Genomic DNA, 17,346 nt, shown 5'->3' with positions numbered 1-17,346 from the left:
CCCAAAACCACGACCATCACAAAAATGAGGCATATGATATGTTTTCATTGAGGCCCATAGGGTGAAGAGTTTTCAGGGTCCAGATCCACTTTGTTTCCATACGCGCCAATTTCTGGCTAATTCTGCCACCCCGGATACTAGGATCAAGAAGATCAATGCCCCTAATTCTTAACAATGCTGCATTGGATCCATGATGTAACTTAAAATGACGGGGAATGGTCTTGAGAGATGTAATATCGAGACAATCAGCAGCAGCCACTATCCCATTCACATGCTCTCTAATCCGCACCTTGAATTGTCTAGTTGTCAAACCAATATATATCTTGGGACAGGGGCATGTGGCATAGTATATGACAGCTGTTGTGGTACAGGTAATGAATTTTTTAATGTGGAAAATGCGGGTTGCTGCCGAATCCGTAAAGGAATTGGCCCTGTCAACATTTGGGCAGGCCACACAATGTCCACAAGGTGTACATCCAACCCGTGGATTAAGAGATCCAAAAGGAGAGGGCTGAACAACCGATTCGTAATGACAAGTAACGAGGTGGTCACGAAGATTTTTGGACCTGCGAATGCTTAGCATGGGTCTATTAGGAATTATGCGGGCAAGGACCGGATCAGCCTGCAGAACTGGCCAGAATTTTTGTAGACAGGAGCGCATAGCTGAAAACTGACCATGATAGTTGGTCACGAATCTTAACACATCCTGTGATTGCGACTTTTTTGGGGTGTACAGCAAAGAATGTCGGGTGGAGTGCTTGGCCCTATTATAGGCCCTCTTAACGCATCTTTTACTGTACCCTCTAGCATAGAACCGGTGCTTAAGATCGATAGCTTGCCTCTCAAAGTCCGAGTCCACAGAGCAAATCCTGCGCAAACGCAGAAATTGTCCTGTGGGAATGGATTGAATCATATATTGCGGGTGCGAAGAAGATGCATGCAGAAGCATATTACCTGCTGTCTCCTTCCGAAAGATGTCAGTTTGAATGACATTAGAGGAATCTTTCGAGACCTTAACATCAAGGAAGGAGACCGACTGTGCATGGAGGGTATACGTGATGTGGATATTATAGTCATTGGAATTAAGAGACTTCATAAATTCATGGAGATCAGTCTCTGTACCCTGCCAGATCAAAAAGATGTCGTCGATGTACCTCGTCCAAAAGGGGACGAGGTCCATCGACGGCAGCTGATCTGACAGGAAGAGGTCCCTCTCCCACAGCCCCAGGAACAGGTTGGCATATGAGGGGGCAAAAGAAGCCCCCATCGCTGTTCCCTGGAGCTGCAGGTAGAAGGACCCCTTGAACACGAAAAAGTTGTGTGTTAGTGTGAATTCTAATAATTCCATGACAAGATTAGTAGTATCGGTGGGAAGACTAGACGCTTCAAGAAAGAAGCGAGTAGCCCGAAGTCCATCATGATGTCTAATACTGGTGTACAGGGATTCTACATCACCTGTCACCAGTAAAGTATCCTCCCCCACACACAGTCCATCGATCTTACGAAGAAATTCCCCAGTATCCTTAGTGAACGATGGTAAATCTTCAACTAATGGTTGGAGCTTAGCATCAATCCATCTGTTGAGGTTTTCAAGGAAGTTCCCTCTGCCCGATACAATTGGTCTACCGGGTGGCACATTGACGTCTTTATGTATTTTTGGCAGGAGGTATAGTGTAGGGATCACTGGTTCAACCACATGAAGTGCGGAAAACAGGTCCTTGGTGATCACGCCGTTGTCTAGTGCCGCCTTAAGGATCTTTTGGAGTTGATCCGTGAATGCAGATAGCGGGTTAAAGGTCAGCTTTTTATAACAGATCTTATCTCGTAGCTGCCTAAAAACCTCTTTTTCATACAGATCCTTAGGCCAGACAACGACGTTTCCGCCCTTGTCCGCTGGCTTCAGCACGACACCCGGCAAAGCCCGTAACTCGCAGCTACGAGATAAGATCTGTTATAAAAAGCTGACCTTTAACCCGCTATCTGCATTCACGGATCAACTCCAAAAGATCCTTAAGGCGGCACTAGACAACGGCGTGATCACCAAGGACCTGTTTTCCGCACTTCATGTGGTTGAACCAGTGATCCCTACACTATACCTCCTGCCAAAAATGCATAAAGACGTCAATGTTCCACCCGGTAGACCAATTGTATCGGGCAGAGGGAACTTCCTTGAAAACCTCAACAGATGGATTGATGCTAAGCTCCAACCATTAGTTGAAGATTTACCATCGTTCACTAAGGATATTGGGGAATTTCTTCGTAAGATCGATGGACTGTGTGTGGGGGAGGATACTTTACTGGTGACAGGTGATGTAGAATCCCTGTACACCAGTATTAGACATCATGATGGACTTCGGGCTACTCGCTTCTTTCTTGAAGCGTCTAGTCTTCCCACCGATATTACTAATCTTGTCATGGAATTATTAGAATTCACACTAACACACAACTTTTTCGTGTTCAAGGGGTCCTTCTACCTGCAGCTCCAGGGAACAGCGATGGGGGCTTCTTTTGCCCCCTCATATGCCAACCTGTTCCTGGGGCTGTGGGAGAGGGACCTCTTCCTGTCAGATCAGCTGCCGTCGATGGACCTCGTCCCCTTTTGGACGAGGTACATCGACGACATCTTTTTGATCTGGCAGGGTACAGAGACTGATCTTCATGAATTTATGAAGTCTCTTAATTCCAATGACTATAATATCCGCATCACGTATACCCTCCATGCACAGTCGGTCTCCTTCCTTGATGTTAAGGTCTCGAAAGATTCCTCTAATGTCATTCAAACTGACATCTTTTGGAAGGAGACAGCAGGTAATATGCTTCTGCATGCATCTTCTTCGCACCCACAATATATGATTCAATCCATTCCCACAGGACAATTTCTGCGTTTGTGCAGGATTTGCTCTGTGGACTCGGACTTTGAGAGGCAAGCTATCGATCTTAAGCACCGGTTCTATGCTAGAGGGTACAGTAAAAGATGCGTTAAGAGGGCCTATAATAGGGCCAAGCACTCCACCCGACATTCTTTGCTGTACACCCCAAAAAAGTCGCAATCACAGGATGTGTTAAGATTCGTGACCAAGCTAAGCGCTCCTGTCTACAAAAATTCTGGCCAGTTCTGCAGGCTGATCCGGTCCTTGCCCGCATAATTCCTAATAGACCCATGCTAAGCATTCGCAGGTCCAAAAATCTTCGTGACCACCTCGTTACTAGTCATTACGAATCGGTTGTTCAGCCCTCTCCTTTTGGATCTCTTAATCCACGGGTTGGATGTACACCTTGTGGACATTGTGTGGCCTGCCCAAATGTTGACAGGGCCAATTCCTTTACGGATTCGGCAGCAACCCGCATTTTCCACATTAAAAAATTCATTACCTGTACCACAACAGCTGTCATATACTATGCCACATGCCCCTGTCCCAAGATATATATTGGTTTGACAACTAGACAATTCAAGGTGCGGATTAGAGAGCATGTGAATGGGATAGTGGCTGCTGCTGATTGTCTCGATATTACATCTCTCAAGACCATTCCCCGTCATTTTAAGTTACATCATGGATCCAATGCAGCATTGTTAAGAATTAGGGGCATTGATCATCTTGATCCTAGTATCCGGGGTGGCAGAATTAGCCAGAAATTGGCGCGTATGGAAACAAAGTGGATCTGGACCCTGAAAACTCTTCACCCTATGGGTCTCAATGAAAACATATCATATGCCTCATTTTTGTGATGGTCGTGGTTTTGGGGTGCTTGGTAACTCATTATTTTAATTGTTATTGTTTTTAATTTTACTTTTATATTCTATTTAGACATCAACCTCTCATCCTATATATTACATCTTAACAGCCGTTATTCCATGGCAAGATGAATGTTTCCTGGATATTTATATCATCTATCCTTGCAGATGAGTGGACTCCTTTTTCTCCAATCAATTTTTCATCTGGACTTTGTGTAATCCCGCATCTGTATTATGCATCAATCTCTCATCCTGTGCATTGTATTTCAACAGCTGCCTTTTTAATAATTTTTTGCATGCTGCATCCTCTTTTGACATCTATACAAATTAATCTCTGTAGATGAGTTGATTTGTTTGTTTTAAATATCTTGTCATCTGATTTTGTGTAACCTTATATTAGTTATCATACATGATCGGTTGCTATTACCTTCTCTATGGCTAATGAATTCCTGCCAGAATGTACTATTATTATCAATATATACGATTTATTTAGGTATGGTCTTTTCAGATGTTCATGACGTGAATGATGTACTGCACTTGGAGAACTGTATAGGCATATTTCCATTGTGCCCAGTGGAAACTCTATATGCATATTGGTGTTTATGAGGCTTTGATGGACATCATGTGCCTATGTTATTCCCGTGATTGGAATGATGTATTGCATCTTGGAGAACTATATATGCATATTCCTATTGTGCCCAATGGAAACTTGATATGCATATTGATGTATACGATGCCCTGATGGACATCATGTGCCTATGTCATTCCCGTCGTTTGATTACATGAATTTAGAAGCTGTGCATTTAATATTATATTATCTAATGAAATATATCTATCTATTTTTGTTACATTCTGACAATAATTGTGCACCTCTGTTATATTGGTGTAGCGATATGGGTCTAGTCCTCTGCCTCCGCATACAATATTATAGATTGCGGCTACAATGATGGAGTGATTTTTCTCCCTCTTTTCCTGCAAAGTCGTCTCCGCTGGGTGAGCACGCATGCGCGCTGCCGGCACCGGGATGTCATCGCGTGGCTGTGTTGTTATAACTCTCTGTGTGACGTCCGCTCATGTGAGCGCCGCCCGGCTGTCATGTGACCGGAAGTGTCGGACACGGGGGTGACGCGGCTAGCGAGTGGCGTCCCTGGTTGCTAGGAGACCGCATGCGTCACCAATTGCCCACCGAACATGATTGGTTGATGCCTCCTTTTAATACGAGCACCTTCCTTCACTAACCACTCCCCCTGACGAAGGCTTTTGACAGCCGAAACGGCCGTCGGGCAGACGCAGGTCTCCGTGCACTCCAGGATCATCCTCCCAGGTATATCATTATCCCATTTTGGGCTTTATGGTATCTTTTTTACACCACCTTGGTGGTTGATGCGGTCTAATTGGGGGTCCCTTTGGTTCTCATATCCTCTATGAGTTCCTGCTTTCTATAGTTTCCCCATTGCTGCTTGATTTTGTGACCGCGTCCCATTTTCGGTTTGTACAGTAAACTGTATACCTGGTTGGGATGTTATGCTGTCTCCGTGACCAATTTTGGTTGTAGGTGAACATTGTATAAAATAATTGTTTCAGCTTTCTATTTGTACACTTATATTGTGTGTAAATAGACCCTGGATTTACTGTGACCTGCTGTCTCACCTGTAATTTGTGCCGCTATTTCACCTACCCTGTGTTTAATAAAGTTCATCACTTTCATCTACTGGCGTTGTCGCAAATCTCTCTTTTTCCTTATATCTCTACTAAAGAGTAGAGATGAGCGAACCGGTCGTGGTTCGGCTCGAGTTCGGTTCGCCGAACGGAGGTCTTGTTCGAGTTCGGTTCGGCGAACTGGTTCGGCGAACCACTCGAACCGCATAGGAAACAATGGGAGGCAATCACAAACACATAAAAACACCTAGAAAACACCCTCAAAGGTGTCCAAAAGGTGACAAACAACTCACAAAAAAACACAAACACATGGGAAAGTGAGAAGGACATATACTCATGCGAAAACAAAAGAGCTGGACAAGGAAAAAGAGGAGGTGACACAGATATAGGCATGGCATGCCCTTCTAAAATCATGTAAAACACCGCAAGGTTACTCCAAGAGGAGTCTCCATTTTTTCCAAAAATTGGGCCACACAGACACCACTTCAGTGGCAGCACTTGTGCCCCAGTTGTACACTTCACAGGTAGATTTGCATCAAGAACATTCAAAATTACGCCATCCTTAACCGTCCCCAGAATGACACCGGGGTAGGTAGCAAAGTCTTTGCTGAACCATGACTTGTTCATCTTGGCTCCTTTTAAAAAACACAGCAAGCAAGGGTTACTCCAAGTGGAGTCTCCCTTTTTTCCAAAAATTGGGCCCCACACACATCCACCCCTTCAGTGGCAGCACTTGTGCCCCAGTTGTACACTTCACAGGTAGATTTGCATCAAGCACATTAAAAAATACGCCATCCTTAACCGTCCCCAGAATGACACCGGGGTAGGTAGCAAAGTCTTTGCTGAACCATGACTTGTTCATCTTGGCTCCTTTTAAAAAACACAGCAAGCAAGGGTTACTCCAAGCGGAGTCTCCCTTTTTTCCAAAAATTGGGCCCCACACACATCCACCCCTTCAGTGGCAGCACTTGTGCCCCAGTTGTACACGTCACAGGTAGATTTGCATCAAGCACATTCAAAAATACTCCATCCTTAACCGTCCCCAGGATGACACCGGGGTAGGTAGCAAAGTCTTTGCTGAACCATGACTTGTTCATCTTGGCTCCTTTTAAAAAACACAGCAAGCAAGGGTTACTCCAAGCGGAGTCTCCCTTTTTTCCAACAATTGGGCCCCACACAAACCCAACCCTTCAGTGGCAGCACTTGTGCCCCAGTTGTACACTTCACAGGTAGTTTTTCATCAAGCACATTCAAAAATACACCATCCTTAACCGTCCCCAGGATGACACCGGGGTAGGTAGCTAAGTCTTTCCTGATCCCAGCTCTGTTCATCTTGGATTATTTTTAAAAACACTGTAAGCAAGGGTTACTCCAAGCGGAGTCTCACTTTTTTCCAAAAATTGGGCCCTACACACACCCACCTCTTCAGTGGCAGCACTTGTGCCCCAGTTGTACACTTCACAGGTAGATTTGCATCAAGCACATTCAAAATCCACAAGCATTTACTCTCCACAGGATGACACAGGGGTAGTAAATTCCTTGTGGATCCATGACTTGTTCATTTTGATGAACGTTAGTCTGTCCACATTGTCACTGGACAGACGCGTGCGCTTATCTGTCAGCACACACCCAGCAACACTGAAGACACGTTCAGAGACAACGCTGGCAGCTGGACACGACAAAATCTCCAAGGCTTAAGTGGAGAGCTCTGGCCATTTTTCAAGATTTGAAGCCCAAAATGAGCAAGGCTCCATTTGCAAAGTCATGGCATCGATGTTCATTTGGAGATACTCCTGTATCATCCTCTCCAGCCGTTGACTATGTGTCAGACTTGTCTCTGGTGGCCTTGCAAAGGATGGTCTAAAAAAATTCTGAAAAGATTCAATAAAATTGCTGTTACCAGCACCAGATACGGTGCTACTGGTACGGGTAGACTGTTGAAGATGACGAGACCATCCCATGTTTGTCAAGTTACAACTGGGAGATTCACTCCCTGAACCACGGTTGTTTGGTGGAAAAGCTAAGCTAAGATTGAGCAACAGCTTCTGCTGATACTCCTGCATACGTGCGTCCCTTTCTATGGCTGGAATTATGTCACAAAATTTGGACTTGTACCAGGGATCTAATAGTGTGGCAAGCCAGTAGTCATCATCACTTTAATTTTGACAATACGAGGGTCATGTTGGAGGTAGTGCAGCAAGAAGGCGCTCATGTGTCTTGCGCAGCCATGCGGACCAAGTCCATGCTGTGTTTGTGGCATAGAGGTGCTAACCGTTCTTTCTTCCTCTGACATCTCCCCCCAACCTCTTTCAACAGAAATTTGACCAAGGTCTCCCTCATCCGCTGAGTCTTCCATGTCCATGGACAGTTCGTCCTCCATTTCTTCATGTTCTCCTGCACCTTCCTCAACATTTCGCCTGTTACTATGCGCCCTTGTTGATCCCTGTCCCCCATGGTCCCATGCCTGCCGCGTTGGTGATGATGAACGTCTGGACCTTGGTGATGTTGTTGTGTCTTGCGCATATGAATCCTCCTGTAGTTCCTCCCCTTCCTGTTGTCCCACCCTCTGACTCCGAATACTGTTTAGCGTGAGCTCCAGCATGTGAATGACTGGAATTGTCATGCTGATAATGGCATTGTCAGCGCTAAACATATTCGTCGCCATGTCGAAACTGTGCAGAAGGGTGCATAGGTCCTTGATCTGAGACTACTCCATCAGGGTGATCTGCCCCACCTCTGCATCTCGTTGGCCCAGGCTATACGTGACGTATTGCACCAGGGCTCGACGGTGCTGCCACAGTTGCTGTAACATGTGGAGAGTCGAATTCCAGCGTGTCGGCACATCGCATTTAAGGCGATGAACCGGCAGGCCGAAAGACTTCTGGAGCGATGTAAGTCGCTCAGCAGTGGTGGTTGAACGGCGGAAGTGAGCAGACAGTTTTCGTGCCCTGTTCAGAAGGCCATCTAGGCCGGGACAGTGTGCTAAAAATTGCTGGACAACAAGGTTCAACACGTGAGCCTTACAAGGCACGTGTGTCACCTTGCCCAGGCGAAGGGCCGCACCCAGGTATGCAGCATTGTCGCACACAGCCTTATCAGGCTGCAGGTTGAGTGTAGACAACCATTTATTAAACTCAGTCTCCAGAACTGCCCATAACTCAGCCGCTGTGTGACTCTTAGTTCCAAGACATTTCAAGCTAAAGACCGCCTGATGCCGTTGCACTCTGCTGCCAGCATAGTAAAGAGAGGTGCATGATTCCTTCTGCGCAGTTACAACGCGGGTGGCCTGACCAGGCAGTCTTGGGGCGGAGGTGAAGGACCCAGACGAGGTGGAGGAGGCAGAAGCAGTGGAGGAACTTGGACAGACAGAGGATTGAGACACAAGTCGTGGGGATGGCAAGACTTGTGCAGCAGACCCTTCACCATCTATCACCATAGTTACCCAGTGCCCAGTCAGCGACATGTAACGTCCCTGTCCATGCTTACTGGTCCAAGTATCGGTGGTGAAATGCACCCCGTCACACACAGAGTTTCTCAAGGAAGCGGTGATGTTGTGTGCGACATGCTGGTGTAGCGCAGGCACACCTTTCTTAGAGAAGTAGTGGCGACTGGGCATCTGGTACTGGGGCACAGCGACAGACATAAGGTCTCTAAAATCCTGTGTGTCCACCAGGCGGAAAGGCAGCATTTCGGTAGCCAAGAGCTTACAGAGGGATAAAGTCAACCTCTTAACTTTGTCATGGGTCGCAGGAAATGGCCTTTTATTTGTCCACATCTGAGGGACAAAGATCTGGCTGCTGTGTGTAGACGGTGGTGAGTAGGGTGTCAGTGAAAAAATGCAGGTTTGTGAGGAAAGTCTAGGCGTAGACTTGATGTTGCCTTCATCCAACGTTGTTGCTATCGATGTCTGAGAGAGCTGTACACACGCACTTGTTTCCCCTTCCAAACCAAATGACGACCTACCAAGCAAACTGCCTGTTTCGGTTACAGTGGTGGAAGTTGTGCGTGGAAAACCAGGTGTGACAGCTGTCCCCACAGTCCTAGAAGATGAAGAGCGCGCGGATGCACTTGAAGGGGCAGACGGTGGATGGTTCGCTCCTCTAGACTGCATTGCAGCACGGTGAGCTTCTCACTGGGACATATGATATTTATTCATGTGACGATTCATGGAAGAAGTTGTCAAACTCCTGAGGTTTTGCCCTCTTCTAACAGAATCACAACAAATTTTACATATCACATGATTTGGGCAATCTTTTTGTATGTCAAAAAGGTCCAGGCTAGGCAAGGCTTAGAGGGCATGCGACCTGCTGAGCCCCCCCGACTAGTGCTCAGAGGCAGAGTGGTGGCTGAGAATGCAGTTGTAGACGTGCTACCAGTACGACTTCTCTGTCCAGGAAGGCGCAAGGTAACTTCGTCATCAGTAGCATCCTCCTCCACCGCCTCTGTTACATAGTTACATAGTTACATAGTTACCTCCTCGAGTGCCTGACTGTGGGTTGACAGTAGGTGGGATCTAGAACTTCCTCATCAAGCGTTGTGTTTGCACTCCCCTCACCCTCAGACCGAGCCTCTTCCTGACGTGAACCAATATTTAAGTTCTCATCCCAATCTGGTATCTGCGTCTCATCGTCATCAGTATGTTCCTCATTGTCTATAACATTAGGTGTTACAGTTTGTGAATAAGGGTCAACATTATGCTCAGAAACTTGGTCCTCACGGCCTGAATCAGAGTCACAAAGGTTCTGGGCATCACTGCAGACCATTTCCTGGGCTGTACTCACTGTAGCTTGGGAGCAGACCTCTGATTCCCAGGCTATAGTGGGACTGAACAGCTCTGCAGATTCAGCCATCTCAGTTCCACCATACTGTGCAGGGCGGATGGAGACTTCAGAGCTGGGAGAAAGCAAGTGTGATTGGGATGACAACTCAGAGGACTGGTGTTTTTTGGATGTGTTAGTTGAGGTGGCGGAGAGGGCACTTGTTGGACCACTTGAGATCCATTCAAGCATTTTTTTTTTTGGCCATCAACTACCTTTGTTCCAGTTGTTCGTGTCCGTAAAAAAGGGATTGTCCACAGTAAGTAGTAGACATCTTACTTTTGCTGGAAGATGGTCTATCTTCAGCAGATGTTAATTGAGCTTTGCCACCTTCCCCATGGACAAATCCTTTTTTTTCTTTCCCAACACGCCTCTTCCCCTTTCCACCAGCATCTGTCATTTTGCCACTCATTTTGATTGCGACAAGATTGCGACAAGATTGTGCACTTAAAATGAAACTATGGCCCTTAAACTGGCAGCATAGTTTGCTAGTATAATGGCTTAGTAACAATGAGTTTGAGTGTGCAATGCAGTGGTGCTGCAAATAGCTTTGCACCAGTGAGACACTAATGGAAGTCCAATAGCCACTTTTAGGATGCCACTAAGTTTACTCAGTGTTTGCTAGTATAATGGCTTAGTAACAATGAGCTTGAGTGTGCAATGCAGTGGTGCTGCAAATAGCTTTGCACCAGTGGGACACTAATGGAAGTCCAACAGCCACTTTTAGGATGCCACTAAGTTTACGCAGTGTTTGCTAGTATAATGGCTTAGTAACAATGAGTTTGAGTGTGCAATGCAGAGGTGCTGCAAATAGATTTGCACTAGTGGGACACTAATGGAAGTCCAACAGCCACTTTTAGGATGCCACTAAGTTTACTCAGTGTTTGCTAGTATAATGGCTTAGTAACAATGAGTTTGAGTGTGCAATGCAGAGGTACAGCGGAAAGCCAGCTAGTAATTAGCTTGGCTTTTTGCTGCTAGAACCGTTCTCGAGCATAACTAGAACTATCGAGCTTTAGCAAAAAGCTCGAGTTCTAGTTCGATCTAGAACAGCCCCCCAAATCACTCGAACCGTGAACTGGAGAACCACGAACCACGCTCAACTCTACTAAAGAGGAAACGTTAATGATACAGAGGCAGCAAAGACTTCAGACAGTGGGGGAACCCCTAGAAAGCAAACTTGTGAAAAGTGTGGACATAGTGTTGGCCAGAGAAATCGGGGACCTAGAGAAAGAAGGGTCGCCCGGCTGAAGAACACTGGCACAGGGGCATTGAATCTAGGAGCGGCTCTGGGAAAAGTAACAAAGCAGTGCTTGAGGTATAGTAATCACAGTGATTAACCTGGACTTGTGTAGCTTCATATGAGAGAAGATTGGATATATCACAACAGTGCCCTCCTAGCTCATTTGCTGTCCACAGTGCCACAAATAATAACTAGTTCATAATGATAAAAAAGGAGGCGGTATATATTGGGAAGCAAGATGGCAAATTTACAATTTGTTATTTCATATGCTCAATTGTTTCTAAAACATGGATTATATTCTTTATTGCGAATATGAAGAGCTATTGTCCTGCACAATGTGTGATTCCAGAAAAAAGTAAAGACTCCGGACTCACAGGTAACAATGCAGCAAACACTACTACTCATCCAGCACCTTTTTATGTGGCATGCTGGGGCACAGAAAAATCAGCACTCACCCATGACTACAGCCCCGGGCAAGTTCCCAAAATCAAAGCCACGAGTTTATATGCCTCATTGTGTTTGTGTAGTACATGGAAAAGGAGGCTAAAATATTGTCTAGCATCTTATACCATATTATTTGTTAAATTTTTCCACATGAGATATTTTCTTCAAAATGGTTTGGTATACAAAATCACCTATAAATCCCCTAGGATAGCCCGCTATGATTCTGGATAACATATTTGCATTATTTAAATAGGCTTATATTTATTATCTCAATATGTACTGAATAAATAAATGGATACGTTGGTAAAATTGCTCCAGATTTGTCATAATGACAAATTTATCTTAGCGGTGAGCAGTCACAGGAATATAAGTGCTCTCGATCCACAATTCCTGGTTATTAAGTAAGGTGTATTTACAGGGTAACCTCCTGCCTCTGACACTGCTGCGTCTACCTCAGAGAGACATGAACAAATAGACCAGCAAGCGGCTTGTGCTCAATTCAGCACCGTCATGGGATTTATTTATGTGTAAAGCCAGCATTTTCATCACCAGACAAACTCACAGTGGATAAACTTCCCTGACAGATTTATGTAGTCTAGAAGTATGCCTCTTCTTTACAGCTGATGCATCTCTCCTGTATTAGAAAAATTACAGGAAAGGGGCACTGCATGAGCAAGACCCTGGAAGAAAAATACATGTCCTACATTGCTTTTAATGTGCTTTCGAATGTAGGACATGGACTATATAAAATAAGTAAGGAAGGGTGACACTGACCATGCTTCCAGATAAAATTAATTGTCTGCTTTATGAGATTTCATCATTTGACCATTTTAATGTTGATTTCAGAAATGTGAAAAATGGTATTAATTACATAAATTAAGGCGTGCATAGGATTATAATTTTTCAAACACAGGCTTTAAAGTGTAGGTAAAATTTATCCCATGAAAGTAATTTTTTTTCTAAATGTTATACAAATTGTATTGCCCTTTGTTAAAAGGGTTCATCAATGAAAACAGCCATGTTCTTGTCCATAAGCTATGTTCGAAATCACCACGGACAAAAGAGACACTGTTTCTAGAAGAATACACATGTGCTTTTCTTTCAGAACCTCTTTAACCCCTTAGCAAGCACTAATACGCCTTTTAATGGCGGTCGTTGAGTGGCCTTATTCCTTAGCGTTGCTTTTTAACAGTGATAAGAAATAAGTAAATACCGCGGCCCCGTGTGTGGAAATCACACAGATGTCAGCTGTACATGACAGCTGACATCTACGATAACAGCCCCGACTGGTTTTGGAACCGATCGGCTCCGATTGACCCTTTACATACTGCTGTCAATCAGGACAGCAGTGTCTGGTTACTTAAAGAGAGGTATAAAGCCCCCTAAGGCAGGATAAACTCCCATGGTTATAATCACAAGTGCCAGTAGATACTGTACCGTAGAGTCAACTAATGACCGCATGGTATGGCAGGCTGTGTCTGCGTCACTGATTACATGTGCTGCTGTACATGAGTGCACCGGTACATGAGATCAGTGATCAGAGTAAAAAAAAAATCATGTCTTAAGGCCCCATCACACTAAGCAACATCGCTAGCAACATCGCTGCTAACAAACAACTTTTGTGACGTAGCAGCGATGTTGCTAGTGATGTCGCTGTGTGTGACATCCAGCAACAACCTGGCCCCTGCTGTGAGGTCGTTGGTTATTGCTGAATGTCCTGGGCCATTTTTTAGTTGTTGCTGTCCCGCTGTGAAGCACAGATCGCTGTGTGTGACAGCAACAACTAAATGTGCAGGCAGCAGGAGCCGGCTTCTGCGGAGGCTGGTAACCACAGTAAACATCGGGTAACCAAGAAGCCCTGTCCTTGGTTACCCGATATTTACCTTCGTTACCAGCCTCCGCCGCTCTCACTGTCAGTGCCGGCTCCTGCTCTGTGCACATCTAGCTGCAGGACACATCGGGTTAATTAACGCGATGTGTGCTGTAGCTAGGAGAGCAGGGAGCCAGCGCTAAGCGGTTTGCGCTTCTCCCTGCTCTGTGCACATGTAGCTGCAGCACACATCGGGTAATTAACCCGATGTGTGCTGTAACTAGGAGAGCAGGGAGCCAGCGCTAAGCGGTGTGCGCTGCTCCCTGCTCTCTGCACGTGTAGCTGCGTGCGCTGGTAACCAAGGTAAATATCGGGTTGGTTACCCGATATTTACCTTAGTTACCAAGCGCAGCATCTTCCACGCGGCGCTGGGGGCTGGTCACTGGTTGCTGGTGAGCTCACCAGCAACTCGTGTAGCGACGCTCCAGTGATCCCTGCCAGGTCAGGTTGCTGGTGGGATCGCTGGAGCGTCGCAGTGTGACATCTCACCAGCAACCTCCTAGCAACTTACCAACGATCCCTATCATTGTTGGGATCGCTGGTAAGTTGTTTAGTGTGACTGGACCTTTAGAGTGAGACTAAGTGAAAAGGTAAAAAAAGGTTAAATACAATCGCGGGTTTCAATCATTGCCATGGTACCATGGGGTCATCTGGCCTGTAAGTTTCAGCTATAAGCTGGGTCTTAGTCACTGACACAGAACTCATGTGCAAATGTACACTAGTGCAGCAGCACATGATCAGTGATCAAAGTAAAAAAAAAAATCATGTCTTACAGTGGGACTAAATGAAAAAATAAAAAAGTTAAATAAAATGCATAAAACAGTAATAAAAAAAATCATATAAAAAGCACACAAAATTCCAAAAATCTGTTTCGCCTTTAAAAATACAGCTTTTGTGTTCAAATAAAAATAAACAAAGAACTGTACAGATAATTGCTATCACCACATCCAGAGTGATCCAATCTATAAAAAGTATAGTATTGCCACAGAATCTTCTTTCTTCATAATGTCATCTATTTTGTGAAGTGCACCAGTCCCTCCAGCAGCAAATCAACCCTACAACATGATGCTGCCATCCCCATGGGATGGTATTCTTAGCCTTCAAAGCTTCTCTCTTTTTCCTCCAAATGTGACAATATAGTCATTATGGCCAAACAGTTCAATTTTAATTTCATCAGACCACAGAACATGTCTCGAAACATTAAGGTCTTTGTTGTTGTGAGCATTTGCTGAGATTAATCTGGATTTTTTATGTTTCTGAGTAATGGCTTCTTCCTGGTAGAGTGGCTTTTCAGCCAATGTTGAGATAGTACTCCTTTCACAATGGATAATGACACAATCTTACCAGCTTCCACCAGCATCTTCACAAGGACTTTTGCTTTTGTTCTTGGGTTGATATGCAAATGTCTGACCAAAGCATGTTTATCTCTGGTATACAGAATTCATTTACTACCTGAGTGGTATGCTGTCTGGACATTCCCATCTGGTTTGTACTTGCGTATAATTGCTTACACAGATGAATGAGGCACATTCAGGTATCTGGAAATTGCACCCAAAGATAAACCAGACTTGTGCAAGTCCACAATTTTCTTCCTGAGATCTTGGCTTATTTCTTTTGACTTTCCCATTATGCTACACAATGAAGAAGTGTGTTTCAGGTATGCATTAAAATACATCCACAGGTGTGTCTTTAATTAACTTAGATGTTTCCAACAAACCTATCAGAAGGTTCCAATGACATGACATCATGATATGGGTTGTCCCATATTGTTTAAAGGCATAGTACTTTTAGTGTATGTAAACTTTTGACGTTGTAGAAAGTAATAAAAATGATTAAAAACATTTTCCCTTTCTCATTATTCTGGCATTTGGTAAATATAAATAATTTTGGTTCCTAATTGACTTAAAACAGGAAAGGTTTATTTTGATTTCATGTCAGATGGTGAGAACACATGCATGTGTGTTTTTTTAGATAGTGTATGTAAACTTCTGCTTTCAACTGTATGTATGTATATATATATATATATATATATATATATATATATAGACAGCAGTCATCCAACCTCCATAGACTTGATCTGGCCCATCCTTGATACACATATTTTCTTTAAGCTATAGGAAATTTCATACACTTATGAAAATAAAATACCCCATTTAAGATGAAAAAAAATCTTCAGAAATATTACCTACTATTCCACCTGTTAATTCCATAAGTTTATTTTATCTTATTTTTACCAAAATTTCGCATAGCTGACTATCGAGGACAATGGCATTGTTTTGTCAATATTAGAAAACATTAAAAGAAAGAAGTATAGAATTCATTGAGAATATTTGTTTTCATGCTGCGTGAACCCACTGCCTCTGGGGCAATCCAGCAACGAACAGAGAAGTGAAAAGTTGTTACATAACAACCTGCCACCTGTCTGAAAATCAGACAGTGCCAGCATGAGCCAGAAGAGTTCACTAATCTCTGCTGAACTCATAGGGGTCCTATTGACCCTTCCTCTTTGTTAGACAGACAGAGGTCTTTGCTCTGAGGAAATATGCAAGAGGATAAAAAGAAGTGAGAATCAAATGTTTGTTTGCTGTTATTCAGTTGTGGATGATGCCATCCTTTATACTTATCTGAATACATTTTGTATGATGTATTATGAATGTTTTCCATACTGTGTGCAGTAAATAATAAACACTTATTCAGTTTGACAAGTATTTTGCTGTACATTTGTACACAACTGCATGGAAACCTCTCACATTGGAAATGAAGGGTGATCCACAGGCAACATGTTATAGGGCAGGTGGAGCTGAGAAAATTGATATATAAACATGAAAAATTGTAGTCTATCTCGTATGTCATACATTAAAATACTTGGTCGTTCTAGGTTAAGAAGACAGTTGGGTCAGTGACTGACAGCTATCTCTGAATGTATACTCACACAAGGTCAATCAGTGAATAAAGGCCCAATGGTCTCTTAGGGCTGGAATGAGTAGGGATTTCAATAACAAAATGAAAATAATTAATCTTTTTTAAGAGCTAAATAGATAAGCAAACTATTCATATCTTACTGTCCTGTAGGTATGTTAGATACATTGTATATACATTTTCCCTCAACAACAGATCTTCATATAGTTACTCTACGTCAGGGGTGGCGAACCTCCGGCCCGCGGGCTGTATGCGGCCCACGATGAAGTTTTCTGTGGACCCCGGGCAGATTTCTGGATCTGCAGTACTCGGGCCCCCACCGCGTCTTGCCGGCCGCCCACTCTTTAAATCCCCCTGTGCGCTGCGAGGACATGCAATCCGGAGTCCCACTTGCAAGTGACTTGCGCTTGTCTCACATCGCATCACCTGGCACAGCCACACTGTCCCCTGACAGGATCAGGTTGGCTGCATGTATTTCTATGCAGCTGAGACGCTCTAGTCTGGTGTAAATATATTACCTCGTGGGTTACAGACTGGTCATATGGCTATGATGTCATGGAAGGTCCTGTAGTCAGTGGTGGATACCAAGGGGCACAGCTGACCAGTCTCATCTATGCACTCGGGTAAAGGCTCTGACAGCTCTTAGCTGAGTCTGTGGGAG

The sequence above is a fragment of the Anomaloglossus baeobatrachus genome, chromosome 1, assembly GCF_048569485.1.
Source record: "Anomaloglossus baeobatrachus isolate aAnoBae1 chromosome 1, aAnoBae1.hap1, whole genome shotgun sequence".
NCBI classification, from domain to species: Eukaryota; Metazoa; Chordata; class Amphibia; order Anura; family Aromobatidae; genus Anomaloglossus; species Anomaloglossus baeobatrachus.
This window is presented reverse-complemented; position numbering follows the sequence as displayed.